General features: G+C 44.0%; 1 protein-coding gene across 12 annotated transcripts in view; it reads right to left on the bottom strand.

The window, feature by feature from the left end:
• The window catches only part of LOC115150325 (calcium-dependent secretion activator 1), a 167,591-nt gene that overhangs the window by 101,322 nt on the left and 50,096 nt on the right, over nt 1-16,173 (bottom strand). The gene's annotated exons all lie outside the window — the stretch shown is intronic.

The following is a 16,173-nucleotide window of genomic DNA, read 5'->3' as shown; positions in this document are numbered from 1 at the left end:
ATGGGTACCATCCAAAATAAAGGAAACACCAACATAAAGTGTCTTAATAAGGCGTTGGGTCACCACCAGCTGCCAGAATAGCTTCAATGAGTAAATTCATAGATTCTACAAGTGTCTGGAACTCTATTGGAGGGATGTCACACCATTCTTCCATGAGAAATTGTTGATGGTGGTGGAAAACGCTGTCTTGGGCGCCATTCCAGAATCTCCCATAGGTGTTCATTTGGGTTGAGATCTGGTGACAGACACACACAGGAACATACAACACTTTAAATGCCCCTATGTTCTTTTGAGACCACCCTTTCAAATTCATAGATCCCTTAATTTAGCCATGGCAGCCAAAATAATGGCAACTGGGAATTTTTATACATGACCCTAAGCATGATGGAATGTTAACGGCTTAATTAAATCAGGAACCACACCTGTGTGGAAGCACCTGCGTTCAATATATACTGAACAAGCATACAGTTGTAGTCTGAAGTTTACATACACCTTAGCCAAATATATTTAATTAAATCCTAGTAAAACTTCCCTCTTAGGTCAGTTAGGATCACCACTTTATTTTAAGAATGTGAAATGTCAGAATAATAGTAGAGAGAATGATTTATTTCAGCTTTTATTTCCTTCATCACATTCCCAGTGGGTCAGAAGTTTACATACACTCAATTAGTATTTGGTAGCATTGCCTTTAAATTGTTTAACTTGGGACGAACATTTCGGGTAGCCTTCCACAAGCTTCCCACAATAAGCTTGTGAATTGGTGAATTTTGGCCCATTCCTCCTGACAGAGCTGGTGTAACTGAGTCAGGTTTGTAGGCCTCCTTACTCGCACACTTTTTCAGATCTGCCCACAAATTTTCTATAGGACTGAGGTCAGGGCTTTGTGATGCCCACTCCAATACCTTGACTTTGTTGTCCTTAAGCCATTTTGCCACAACTTTGGAAGTATGCTTGGGGTCATTTTCCATTTGGAAGACCCATTTATGACCAAGCTTTAACTTCCTGACTGATGTCTTGAGATGTTGCTTCAATATATCCACATAATTTTCCTGCCTCATGATGCCATCTATTTTGTGAAGTGCACCAGTCCCTCCTGCAGCAAAGCACCCCCACAAGATGACGCTGCCACCCCCGTGCTTCACGGTTGGGATTGCGTTCTTCGGCTTGCAAGCCTCACCCTTTTTTCCTCCAAACATAACGATGGTCATTATGGCCAAACAGTTCTATTTTTGTTTCATCAGACCAGAGGATATTTCTCCAAAAAGTACGATCTTTGTCCCCTTGTGCAGTTGCAAACCGTAGTCTGGCATTTTTATGGCGGTTTTGGAGCAGTGGCTTCTTCCTTGCTGAGCGGCCTTTCAAGGTATGTCAATATAGGACTCGTTTTACTGTGGATATAGATACTTTGTAGCCGTTTCCTCCAGCGTCTTCACGAGGTCCTTTGCTGTTGTTCTGGGATTGATTTGCACTTTTCGCACAAAAGTAGGTTCATCTCTAGGAAACAGAACTCGTCTCCTTTCTGAGCGGTATGACAGCTGTGTGGTCCCATGGTGTTTATACTTGCATACTATTGTTGATACAGATGAACGTGGTAGCTTCAGGCGTTTGGAAATTGCTCCCAAGGATGAACCAGACTTGTGGAGGTCTACAATTTGTTTTCTGAGTTCTTGGCTGATTTCTTTAGATTTTCCCATGATGTCAAGCAAAGAGGCACTGAGCTTGAAGCTAGGCCTTGAAATACATCCACAGGTACACCTCCAATTCACTGAAATTATGTCAATTAGCTTATCAGAAGCTTCTAAAGACATGACATAATTTTATGGAATTTTCCAAGCTGTTTGAAGGCACAGTCAACTTAGTGTATGTAAACTTCTGACGCACTGGAATTGTGATACAGTGAATTATAATTGAAATAATCTGTCTATAAACAATTGTTGGAACAATTACTTGTGTCATGCACAAAGTAGATGTCGTAACCGACTTGCCAAAACTATAGTTTGTTAACAAGAAATTTGTGGAGGGGTTGAAAAACGAGTTTTAATACTCCAACCTAAGTATATGTAAACTTCCGACTTCAACTGTATGAATGCAACATTCAACAATTTCAAAGATTTTACTGAGTTACAGTTCATATAAGGAAATCAGTCAATTGAAATAAATAAATTAGGCCCCAATCTATGATTTCACATGACTGGGAATACATATATGCATCTGTTGGTCACAGATAACCTTTAAAGAAGGTAGGGGCGTGGATCAGAAAACCAGTCAGTATTTGGTGCGACTACAATTTACCTCATGCAGAGCGACACATCTCCTTCACATAGAGTTGATCAGGCTGTTGATTTTGGCCTGTGGAATGTTGTCCCACTCCTCTTCAATGAATGTACGAAGTTGCTCGATATTGACGGGAACTGGAACACGCTGTCGTACCCATCATTCCAGAGCATCCCAAACGTGCTCAATGGGTGACATGTCTGGTGAGTATGCAGGCCATGGAAGAACTGGGACATTTTCCAGCTTCCAGGAACTGTGTACAGATCTTTGCGAAATGGGGCCGTGCATTATCATGCTGAAACATGAGGTGATGGCGGCGGATGAATGGCATGACAATGGGCCTCAGGATCTCGTCACGGTATCTCTGCATAAAATAGTTCATCGATAAAAGGCAATTGTGTTTGTTGTCCGTAGCTTATGCGTGCCCATATCATGACCCACCGCCAACATGGGGCACACTGTTCACAACGTTGACATTTGCAAACCGCTCGCACACACAACGCCATACACGCTGTCTGCCATCTACCAGGTACAGTTGAAACTGGGATTAATCCGTGAAGAGCACACTTCTCCAGCGTGCCAGTGGCTATCGAAGGTAAGCATTTGCCCACTGAAGTCTGTTACGATGTCGAACTGCAGTCAGGTCAAGACCCTGGTGAGGACGACGAGCACGCACATGAGCTTCCCTGAAACAGTTTCTGACAGTTTGTGCAGAAATTCTTTGGTTGTGCAAACCCACAGTTTCATTGGCTGTTTGGGTGGCTGGTCTCAGACGATCTCGCAGGTGAAGAAGCCAAATGTGTAGGTCCTGGGCTGGCGTGATTACACAAAATCTGCGTTTGTGAGGCCAGTTGGACGTACTGCCAAATTCTCTAAAACGATGTTGGTAGAGAAATTGTCTTATGGTAGCGAAATTAACATTACATTCTCTGGCAACAGCTCTGGTGGACATTCCTGCAATCAGCATGCCAATTGCAAGCAGCCTCAACATTTTTGACATCTCAGGCATTGTGCACATTTTAGAGTGACCTTTTATTGTGTCCATTAGAAGGTGGACCTGTGTAATGATCAGCTTCTTGATATGCCACACCAAGTGGATGGATTATCTTTGCAAAGCAGAAATGCTCACTAACAGGGATGTAAACAAATATGTGCACAACATTTGAGAAAACTAACCTCTTTGTAAGTATGGAACATTTCTGGGATTTATATTTTTGTTCAGTGTACTTTGTATCCCTCATATACTGAAGTCAAGTGTTTCCTTTATTTTGGCAGTTACATGTATGATTAAGAGGAATCTCATATAATTATAAAATCTTTCAAATGCGTTTCACAATCTTTCACATTTGCTTCAGCCCGCCTGGAGTGCCAGATGGGCAGGGTTTGTAATTTTACGACTATTCCTTTGGTTCCATTATGCCAGGCAAACTCAATCAAGCCCAGCTAAAGTATTTCAAATAATCTCAAATAGTATTTAAACCTAGGTCTGCTGTTGACCATAACATTTAAGACTCCACACGCATTTTGTTCATCATTGTGGATCCAATGTACAGAAGAACAAAAGTCGGAGCCATCCTGTGTGTCTGTGTCTGCAACCACTCTGACTCTCAGCCTGCAGATGAATACGAGCCAATGGAAGGTAGCCATCCATGCAGGACAACAAAAAAAGGAAAGGCCAGTGTCTGACTGCAATACCACACCACAATAGTGATGGAATACTGAACAATGCAGTGTAACTAGATGTTAGCTCTCTGCTCTACAGTGATATACTGGAGTAATATAACCATAGTCATAACAGTAGAGACAGAAAGATAGGTAGTAGCATATAGAATATTGGGGAGTAATGTTGATGGCCACTGGATGGAAATCCACTCCAGACTCTCTCTCTCCTGGTCTCCTTCTAGTCTTGAATTAATCAGACTGAAAGCTATTCTTTCTCATTTTCTGTGTGTGTGTGTGTGTGTGTGTGTGTGTGTGTGTGTGTGTATATAGAGTAGAGTAAATGTCTATCTGAGGACCCTGTATGTACTAGAGCTACCTGCCAGACGGACTTTCTCTCCTACAGGGTCCAAACCAACCTTACTTTATAGAGCAGCTAGGCTAGTAAAATACTGATTGATGTTGTTTCCCACAGTCAGTCTGAAATCTGGCATATATACTTTGCCTGCTCTCTCTTTAAACCCCTTTTCTCTCCTGTGAAAGGACGGGGAGAGTGATGGGGCTCTAAATTACTATCTGGTTCCTATCCAGGCAGACGGCAGCCATTTTACAGAGAGCTACTCTACCTGTGGAGAACTTACTCTCACAATCACAGCTGAGACAAATGGTCCTTGCTATCCGGTGTCATTGGGACATCTCGACTCTGATATTACCCCATTAAAGTTGAAATTTCAAATAGTTTAGGTGAGGGTTAAGGTTAGGGTTAGGATTTAGGGTAGGGATGTCCCAAGGATACCGGATAGCACTAAAAGAAGACAAACCACTGCTGGAGAAGTGAATCATCTCAATGAAATGGCGTGGCGGTGGTATTCTTTTGTCATTATCTGTCAGGAATGGAACATGGACAAGCAGGCTTTGTACATCATAAGAACAACATCTAAAACCCCTACATCATTACAGTGTCATTTTTTTACCTCAGTCTTTCATGTTGGTAGTGGTGGTTGTTCTTCCTGTCTCTTGTTTCCTGTCAGTTTCATTGATATCCTCTCTTAGTATAGTGAAGCCAACAGAACACTGGCTGTATCGTGTGTGTGTGTGTGTGTGTGTGTGTGTGTGTGTGTGTGTGTGTGTGTGTGTGTGTGTGTGTGTGTGTGTGTGTGTGTGTGGCGGTGGCAGCAACTGCAGCAGCAAATGACAGGCCAGTCCGGTCTCAGGGTCAACCTCCATCCCCTTAATGACAGAGTCATGGGGAGCGAACCAGACAAGGCCATTGTAATAGCACAGGACACACATCAGAGTTACTGTCTATCAGGCCCCAGCACACTCTAAGACTATAACAATCAAATTGTGGCCCCATTGGCCACTGAGACTAAACACCAGTGACACACTACAGCAAGAAGACAGTAGAGTTTTAACCCTGTCATGTTATGTATTTACAACACTGAAATAATGGAGTTGCTGTGGGTTGGGAGATAGAGAGAGTGGGGAGAGAGAGAGAGAGAGACTTGCTAACACAAGCCTGTAACAGTAGATCTATTTGTCCTGATTTGTCCTGATTGACTTTGGTGCTTTCAGAGTTCTTCATGGCCCAGGAAGACAGAGCTGTGTGGGGGTGTCTCAGTCAAACAAAGAAGACAAAGTAACCTGCCGTCATCCATTAAGTGGGTAAACACTATTTCAATGGAGTCGCCATTTTGTCTATTTAAATGAAATCGACTTGTTTGTTTTCAAATGAATTGCTTTGGAGCTCATTCAACGCATTGCATTAATAGATTTTATTTGGCCAAGTTAACAAGTGACATAAATAAGGGATTAAAGCTTTAACCTGGATTAACCTGGTCAGTCTATGACACTCAGTGTATGTGATCGTATACAAATGTAAGGAAGGTTTGAAATGATTATGTTTTAGTCAACTATTATATCTGTTTGGGCTTCTTGCGGTCAAGTTGAAGTCCATAAATGATTTATAATTATGTTCCGACCCCCTGACCATCCACTCCAGAAGAACTTGGCCCACAGCTGAATCTACTTGAGGATCCCTGATGTAGGCGTATAGAATGGGGGCTCTAAGTATCCTATAGAGGAGGATAGAGGAGGAAAGAATAAGAAATCCCCTATATGGGTTTTCTGCATCATCTCATCCATCATTACTCCCCCCCCCCACAGCACAGCAGTTCCCTGGAATTCAGGCCAAAGCAACAGAACCGCCGCTTCAATCCCACTATACGAGAAATGGCTTCCTAGACCTTCAGCAAGAGACTAATTCACTGACTCCCCGAGCAGCACTAAGGACGAGGTTTCTCTTTTTCTGTCCCTCTGTATCTCAACTCTGCCACTCCGTTTTCAGAAGCACGGACAGACTGTATGTCAACTCTTTCGTTGCTCGGATTTTGATTCATAGGAGAAGCTCTCATAACAGGTCCCGGGAGACAGAGGGAGCTGGAGGGTCTTTTTATGAGACTCATCTCTATGCTAATTGAGTTAGAGCAGCATATGACAGCTATTCAGCCTGGCCTATCACATTGACTACCAACACTATCTCACCACCACAACACATAGGAAACATGCACAAGATTAGAACACATAACAGTGGTTTCATTAGAGAAAGAGAACATGATTCTGATGGTTCAGTTAACAGGTGTATTTTGACAGTGTGGTTTGTTGACAGATGAAATGTCAAATTGGTTGGTTGAGTTACAGTATTGTGTTACAGCAGAGAGGGAGGGAGAGAAACAGAGAGAGAAAGAGAAATAGAAAGGTGCAGAGAAATGCCTATGTTACTAGCTCCAACAGTGCAGTAAATAGACAAATAATCAAAAAATCTAAACAAGAAATAAAGAAATGACGGAACAAGTCCAAATAACAACCCAGAGCAGATATATTAGAGTGAGCATCTCTCAGAATCCAGAGTATAAATAACTGGTGTGTATAGGCAGTACATCATTTGGAAAGAAAATGGTATGAGCAGTAGTAGGTATATTAGGATTGGAATACAGTATGTACATACAGTACAAGTCAAAAGTTTGGACACACCTACTCATTCAAGGGTTTTTCTTTATTTTTTAATATTTTCTACATTGTAGAATAATAGTGAAGACATCAAAACTATGAAATAACACATATGGAATTATGGAGTAACCAAATTATGTAGTTAAACAAATCAAAATATATTTTATATTCTTCAAAGTAGACACTCTTCGTCTTGATGACAGCTTTGCGCAGTCTTGACATTCTCTCAACCAGCTTCATGAGGAATGGTTTTCCAGGTGAAAAGTCTTGAAGGAGTACCCACATATGCTGAGCACTTGTTGGCTGCTTTACCTTCACTCTGCGGTCCAACTCATCCCAGACCATCTCAATTGGGTTGAGGTTGGGTGATTGTGGAGGCCAGGTCATGTGATGCAGCATTCCATTACTCTCCTTCTTGGTCAAATAGCCCTTACACAGCCTGGAGGTGTGTTGTGTCATTGTCCTGTTGAAAAACAAATGATAGTCCCACTAAGCGCAAACCAGATGGGATGGCGTATCGCTGCAGAATGCTGTGGTAGCCAACCTGGTTAAGTGTGTTTTGAATTATAAATAAATCACTGACAGTGTCACCAGCAAAGCACCCCCACACCATCACACCTCCTCCTTCATGCTTCACAGTGGGAACCACACATGCAGAGATCATTCATTCACCTGCTCTGTATCTCACAAAGACACAAAGACATCTCAAATTTGGACTCATCAGACCAAAGAACAGATTTCCACCAGTCTAATGTTCATTGCTCGTGTTTCTTGGCCCAAGCAAGTCTCTTCTTATTATTGGTGTCCTTTAGTAGTATTTTTTGTTGTTGCAGAAATTCGACCATGAAGGCCTGATCCTGGACTTCCTAACGGGCCGCCCCCAGGTGGTAAGGGTAGATAACAACACATCCGCCACGCTGATCCTCAACACAGGGGCCCCTCAGAGGAGTGTCCTCATTCCCCTCCTGTACTCCCTGTTTACTCATGACTGCACGGCCAGGCACGACTCCAACACCAGCATTAAGTTTGCCAATGACACAACAGTGGTAGGCCTGATCACAGACAACAACAAGACAGCCTATAGGGAAGAGGTCAGAGACCTGGCAGTGTGGTGCCAGGACAACAACCTCTACCTAGGCGTGATCAAGACAAAGGAGATGATTGTGGACTACAGGAAAAAGAGGACCGAGCATGCCCCCATTCTCATCGACAGGGCTGTAGTGGAGCAGGTTAAGAGCTTCAAGTTCCTTGCTGTCCACATCACCAACAAACTAACATGGTCCAAGCACACCAAGACAGTCGTGAAGAGGGCACAACAAAACCTATTATCCCTCAGGAGACTGAAAAGATTTGGCATGGGTCCTCAGATCTTCAAAAGGTTCTACAGCTGCACCCTTGAGAGCATCCTGACTGGTTGCATCACTGCCTGGTATGGCAACTGCTCAGCCTCCGACCGCAAGGCACTACAGAGGGTAGTGCGTACTGCCCAGTACATCACTGGAGCCAAGCTTCCTGCCATCAAGGACCTCTATACCAGGCAGTGTCAGAGGAAGGCCCTTAAAATTGTCAAAGACTCTAGCCACCCTAGTCATAGTCTGTTCTCTCTGCTACCGCACGGCTTGCGGGAGAGTCTAGGTCCGAGAGGCTTCTAAACAGCTTCAACCCCCAAGACTCCTGAACATCTAATCAAATGGCCACACAGACTATTTGCATTGCCAACACCCCCCCCCTTACACCGCTGCATTCTCTGTTGTTATCATCTATGCAGAGTCATTTTAATAACGCTACCTACATGTACATATCTCAACTAACCGCTGCCCCCGCACATTGACTTCTGTACCGGTACCCCCCTGTATATAGTCTATATAACTGTAAGGTCTACACCTGTTGTATTCAGAGCATGTGACTAATACATTTTGATTTGATTCATGCAGTCTCTTCTGAACTGTTGATGTTGAGAAGTGTGTGTTACTTGAACTCTGTGAAGCATTTATTTGGGCTGCAATTTCTGAGGCTGGTAACTCTAATGAACGTATTCTCTGCAGCAGAAGTAACTCTGGATCTTCCTTTCCTATGGCGGTCCTCATGAGAGCCAGTTTCACCACATGGCTTGATGGTTTTTGCGACTGCTCTTGAAAGTTTCCGGATTGACTCTCCTTCAAGCAATGATGGACTGTCGTTTCTCTTTTCTTATTTTTGCTGTTCTTGCCATAATATGGACTTCGTCTTTAACAGAATGTCCTAGGTGTGTCATCTGATGAAGATCATCAAAGGTTAGTGCTGCATTTAGCTGTCTTCTGGGTTTTTGTGACATTAAATGCTAGCTTGAAAAATGGGTGTCTGATTATTTCTGGCTGGGTACTCTGCTGACATAATCTAATGTTTTGCTTTCGTTGTAAAGCCTTTTTGAAATCGGACAGTGTGGTTAGATTAACGAGAGTCTTGTCTTAAAATGCTGTAAAATAGTCATATGTTTGAGAAATTGAAGTAATAGCATTTCTAAGGTATTTGAATAACGCGCCACAGGATTCCACTGGCTGTTATGTAGGTGGGACGATTTGGTGCCACCTACCCTAGAGAGGTTAACCAAATAGGGCTATCTTCTGTATACCACCCCTACCTTGTCACAACACAACTGATTGGCTCAAACGCATTAAGGAACGAAATTCCACAAATTAACTTTTAACAAGGAACACCTGTTAATTGAAATGCAATCCAGGTGACTACCTCATGAAGCTGGTTGAGGCAATATATAGTGAATGCAAAGCTGCCATCAAGGCAAGGGTGGCTACTTTGAAGAATCTCAAATATAAAATATATTTTGATTTGTTTAACACTTTTTTGGTTACTACATGATTCCATATGTATTATTTCATAGTTTTGATGTCTTCACTATTATTGTGCAATGTACAAAATAGTAAAAATAAAGAAAAACCCTTGAAGGTGTGTCCAAACTTTTGACAGGTACTGTACATAGTGAGTAAACAACATTATACAGTCTATGAGGTGACCGGGGTTCAATGACTATATACTGTACATGGGGCATTATTCTGAAGGTGCAGGGCAAAGTACCGGGCAGATCATCGCTGTGGATGGGTGCGTGCTCCTTCTCCTGTAGTCCACGATCAGCTCCATTATGGTGTCAAGTTGATCTCTAAAGTTGAGCACGCGCAAGATGGCGCTGTCGAGCAAGAGGAAACATCATTGAGCAAGAGAACACAAATCAAGACTGCAGATGATGGGTCCCGCAAGTAGAGGATGAATGCCGCTGGCGCACAGACCAGTCAAGAGCACAGACATTTGGATGAGATCATAGAGGATGGGTCCTACGAGCGCACATGCAGCGGGGGGCACGCAAATTAAACTTGAGTTGTAGTAATACTTTGAGCGACCAGAACATCGTTGCTGCACGCAAAATATTAATTTCAGAGCAGAGATTTTTGTGTTGTTACTGTGCTCTAAAAAATACACCGCATCCCCATATGGATTTTTCCTCTTACACAAAAAAATCTTGCTCTCGGAACTGCAATCTTTTATAATCATTTTATTACAGGTGAAATGTTTTTTTTTCTCTGTGTGTGTGTGTGTATTTTACCCCCTTTTTCAATTACAATCTTGTCTCATTGCTGCAACTCCTCAACGCGATGGGGAGAGGCGAAGGTTGAGTCATGCGTCTCCGAAACATGACCAAACCAAACCACATCCTTAACACCCACCACCACGTAACCCGGAAGCCAGCTGCATCAATGTGTTGGAGGAAACACCATTTAACTGACAACCGAAGTCAGCCTGCAGGCGCCCTGCCCGCCACAAGGAGTCGCTAGAGCACAACGAGCCAAGTAAAGCCCTCCTGCCAAACCCTCCCCTAACCTGGACGACACTGGGCCAATTGTGCTCCGCCCTATGGGACTCCTGGTCACGGCCGGTTGTGACACAGCCTGGGATCAAACCCGGGTCTGTAGTGACGCCTCAAGCACTGTGATGCAGTGCCTTAGACCGCTGTGGCGTTCTCCTGAAACGCAATTCGTCAGGTTTCTTGACCAATCACGGCTTGACTGCTCTCTAACCAGATTTTGACGGTGAAAGACAAGGTGATGGTGAGACGATGGCCAACGAGTAAAAGGTCAACTCTTGTTTTTCAGTAGAGAATCTTATTTAAGCAAGTTATTGATTAGGAAAGCTAAGTTACCTAGCTAACATTTAACCACATATATAAATTACCAGTATCTTTGGTTTAACCAAGAGCATGGAAGCTAGCTAGCTAAGTAAACACGGGGTTGGTAGAGAAGGAGGACGTGGAAGAGAAGCATGACTTGGAAGGAGTGGCGAAGGAGGGAGAGGCAGGGTGAGAACGAACAGGGAAGCCCCTTTCTGGGGAAGATGCCCTTGGATTGAGATTGGGTGAGGGGGAGTCAAGAGATATCAAACTCCGAACTAAATAACCATTAAACCGCTAACTGCCTTCTATGAGATACAGTCTATCTGAAATACAGATATTACATTTACTCTGTCAGTTTATGTGCAGTTATAATAAAAGAGAATAACCATCTCTCTGTAACAAGTGCGCTGAGAGTCAGGAAGCAAGTTCAGCAAGTGAATGTTTTAATAAATAAAGGTAACATAATACAAAACAAGAAACAACACACAGACATGAAACAGAAACAATAACGCCTGGGGAAGGAACCAAAGGGAGTGACATATATAGGGCAGGTAATCAAGGAGTTGATGGAGTCCAGGTGAGTGATGACACGCAGGTGCGCGTAACTATAGTGACAGGTGTGCGCCATAATGAGCAGCCTTGTGACCTAGAGGATGGGGAGGGAGCACACGTGACACTCTCTCTCCATGCTCTCTCTCTCTCCATCCCTCTTTCCATGCTGGCCCACCGTCACTATGTGGTGGGGAAGTTGTTTTCTGCTTAGCTGACAGAGATAGGAGATACGGGAGTCCACTCTGTTCCATGTACCTTGGCTCTCCTTTATGCACATCACTCTGGGGACTTCCTGCAGGTACCCATGACTACTATCAATCACCCCGATAACTTAATCCTTAGTGGTACTGATTGTTTTGACACGGTATGGAGGCATTGTTAATATTTGTCACGTAGAGAGGATGATGTTATTGACTTTGGTTAGAACGATTGTTCTATAAAGAGGATGGTTCTGTACTGAATGTGTACAAGTAGGTTAGGTTAGGGATGAAGTGAAAACCTATAGGATAGCTTTCCACGATGAGGGTTGGGAATGAAATGAAAGCAGTCTGTTCAATACTGAGCCATACTGGCTGACGAGTGGCATGGATTAGTACAGTTCGCCTCAGTCCCACATAGTATTTTATCACTTAATTGGCTAAATTATTATCCATAGTTGTCTCTTTTGATTCAGCAGCAGTCATAAAATGCACTATTACCTTGAATGCAACACTCTTTCGTATCGTCCGAGATTCCTAAATATTGGAAAGCTGCCGCGGTCATCCCCCTCTTCAAAGGGGGTGACACTCTAGACCCAAAAGGTTACAGACCTATATCCATCCTGCCCTGCCTTTCTAAAGTCTTTGAAAGCCAAGTTAACAAACAGATCACTGACCATTTCGAATCCCACTGTACCTTCCGGTTTTCAAGGTCCTAAACAATATCATAACCACCATCGATAAAAGACAATACTGTGCAGCCGTCTTCATCGACTTGGCCAAGGCTTTCGACTTTGTCAATCACCGCATTCTTATCAACAGACTCAACAGCCTTGGTTTCTCAAAGGACTGCCTCGCTCGGTTCACCAACTACTTCTCAGATAGAGTTCAGTGTGTCAAATTGGAGGGCCTGTTGTCCGGACCTCTGGCAGTCTCTATGGGGGTACCACAGGGTTCAATTCTCGGGCCGACTCTTTTCTCTGTATATATCAATGATGTTGCTCTTGCTGCTGGTGATTCTTTGATCCACCTCTATGCAGATTACACCATTCTGTATACATCTGGCCCTTCTTTGGACACTGTGTTAACAAACCTCCAAACGAGCTTCAATGCCATACAACACTCCTTCCGTGGCCTCCAACTGATAGCTGCCCACACCGCCCGCCCGTCTAGCATCACTACTCTGGACGGTTCTGACTTAGAATATGTGGACAACTACAAATACCTAGGTGTCTGGCTAGACTGTAAACTCTCCTTCCAGACTCACATTAAGCATCTCCAATCCAAAATTAAATCTAGAATTGGCTCCCTATTTCGCAACAAAGCATCCTTCACTCACGCTGCCAAACACACGTAAAACTGACTATCCTACCGATCCTCGACTTCGGCGATGTCAATTACAAAATAGCCTCCAACACTCTACTGAGCAAACTGGATGTAGTCTATCACAGTGCAATCCGTTTTGTCACCAAAGCCCCATATACCACCCACCACTGTGACCTGTATACTCTCGTCGGCTGGCCCTCGCTACATATTAGTCGCCAGACCCACTGGCACCAGGTGATTTTATAAGTCTCTGCTAGGTAAAGCTCCACCTTATCTCAGCTTACTGGTCACCATAACAACACCCACCCATAGCACGCTCTCCAGCAGGTATATCTCAATGTTCATCCCCAAAGCCAACACCTGGTTTGGACAATGACTGGAACGAATTGCAAAAATCGCTGAAGTTGGAGACTTATATCTCCCTCACTAACTTTAAGCATCAGCAATCTGACCAGCTTACCGATCGCTGCAGCTGTAAACAACCCATCTGTAAATAGCCCATCCAACTACCTACCTCATCCCCACATTGTTTTTATTTACTTTTTTTGCTCTTTTGCACACCAGTATTTCTTCTTGCACATCATTATCTGCACATCTATCACTCGTGTTAATTTGCTCAATTTTAATTACTTCGCTACTATTGGCCTATTTATTGCTTTACCTCCTTTCTCCATTTGAACACTGTATATAGATTTTTCTATTGTGTTATTGACTGTACTTTTGTTTATGCCATGTGTAACTCTGTGTTGTTGTTTTTTGTCGCACTGCTTTGCTTTATCTTGGCCAGGTCGCAGTTGTAAATGAGAACTTGTTCTCAACTGGCCTACCTGGTTAAATAATGGTGAAATAAAATAAAATAATAAAAAAATAAGATGTTAAAACATTTCAACTCCAATTGAACTCTGATATTTCTAGACATCATATTTTTACTCTCTCCATCACTGCAGTTGTTCTCAGGAGACGGGTCAGTGTCTGTATAGAGAACATATGTCTGACAAGGTGGAGTCAGGGTTCTATTTCATTGCCCTGTAGCACTACACCTATGAGGCAGAGGACATCAAGTTTGGACCTCTGAGTCACCTTTGACCTTGACGTAACTTTCTTCTAAGGCTTTTGGGGTCATGGATGTTCCCTAACTCATCTTGTGCCTTACACAACTCAGCACACACTGTATGTATCCCTCCACCTTCCTAAGTGGGAGGAGGTGTTGATAACAGTGATGCATCCCAGTGTGATCTCAACGAACAGCTGCTGTGCTAACACCATGCCTGATGACGACTACCAGACGATATTCCTCCACCCTGGATGACAGTAAAGACACACCTAGCCTCTCTGTCTGTGTACTGTATGTTTGTTGCATGTAAGAGAGTGAGTAATGGGTCTGTATATGCAAGTGTGTAGTGTAGGATATACATGATGTGTACATGAGTCTACTCTGAGTCTGTATACACCCTGTATTACAGGCCTGTGTTTTGTGTTACACTTTTCTTGTGTGTGATTTAGTGCAGTGTTTTGTGACCTCTCTCTCTCTCGTCTCCTCAGACCAGAGTTTCTAGGCAGGGATGGACTACAGTGTTCGTCTGAGCCTGCCCTTCTACTCTGCACTCAGTGATGTCCAGTCCTCATATACACCCATTAACTCGATTAGTTCCCACACACTATTAAACACCTAGACACAACTGAGACATTTGCATAAATAATGCATTGTTGTCACTTCCATAACAATTCGAGCTACAAGGTTTTAATTCAGCCCTTGGACTCCATACTAAATCTAATTCCATCTCCAGTATTTTTCTGTTCTCTCTATAGATTGTGCTGTAGCCCCACTGAAAGAACCTGGAAATCTTCACTAGTTCTGAGGGAGGTGATGTGGCCACCAACAGTGCCTGGGACACGTTCCAGCATCACCTCTGTCTGGGGAACAGCCAGAGTGTGGTCAAGACCCCCTCCACAGGCATATCCTGCAACTTCGCCTCAGACAGTATGACTATCAGCTGAAGTTCACTTCGGGGAGAGATAATGTGGTGGCAGACCTCCTCTCATGCTCCTTTGACGCTCCTACTCCGACCGTCTTGCCAGACGACAACGAAACAGAGCTCGTACAAATGCACTACGCTCCCCTTCAGTCAGTCGTCTCACTGGAGGAGCTGAAGCATCGGAATAGGATCCCACACTGTCTACCCTGAACACCTACATATGCACTGGATGGCCAGCATGTGTGCTGGAAGAGCTGGTGACGTTCACCAAGGTGAAGCATGAACTTCCTTGCTGGGAAGAAGTCTGTGTCTCTTGAGGGTTTTGCACTGTGGTCCCGAGTGGCCTGCGTGAACATGTTCTATCAATGGCGCACGAGGGTCACTTTGGCATAGTGAAGGTCAAGCAGCAATGTCGAGCCCTTGTGTGGTGGCCAGGCACCGACCACGACATTGAAGCCCTGGTCAGAGATTGTACTGCATGCCTCCTCAGTGGGAAAACAGGACCCCCCCTCCCTGCAGCCTCTCGCATGGCCATCTCGCCCCTGGGAGCACATCCAGCTGGACATCTGTGGCGAGATCCATGGGCACGCAGTCCCTCACCATCAGTGCTTCCTGGTGGTGGCATATGACCTCCACTCTAAGTGGCCAGAAGTCTTATCTCAGCAACAAGGGAATCAAACACATCCTCATGGCCTACTACAACCCAGAAGCTGGTCCAGGGGTGCACGTTCCAAACTGCTTTGAACCAAACGCTAATGCACTACAGAGAAAGCAAACACACAACAACACAGGTCTCCCCAGAATCTCTCATACTAGGTCGTGAGATGGAACTGCCACTGGACAGACTCAGAACACAGAGAGTAGCAGAACCGGCGACTATGCGCACCAATGAAAAGCAGGCAGTGACCAGGCACCAAAGAACAATGAAACAGCATTTCGACAAGGCACACAGGGTGAAGAAGCCAATCATCCAAGTGTCAGACTGGGTCTGAGCCCGTTGACCTCAGTGGTGCAACAAAAT

This window comes from Salmo trutta, chromosome 16 (assembly GCF_901001165.1).
Source record: "Salmo trutta chromosome 16, fSalTru1.1, whole genome shotgun sequence".
In the NCBI taxonomy this organism is placed as follows: domain Eukaryota; kingdom Metazoa; phylum Chordata; class Actinopteri; order Salmoniformes; family Salmonidae; genus Salmo; species Salmo trutta.
Note: the sequence above shows the minus strand (reverse complement) of the source record. Positions and strands in the feature narration are given on the sequence as shown.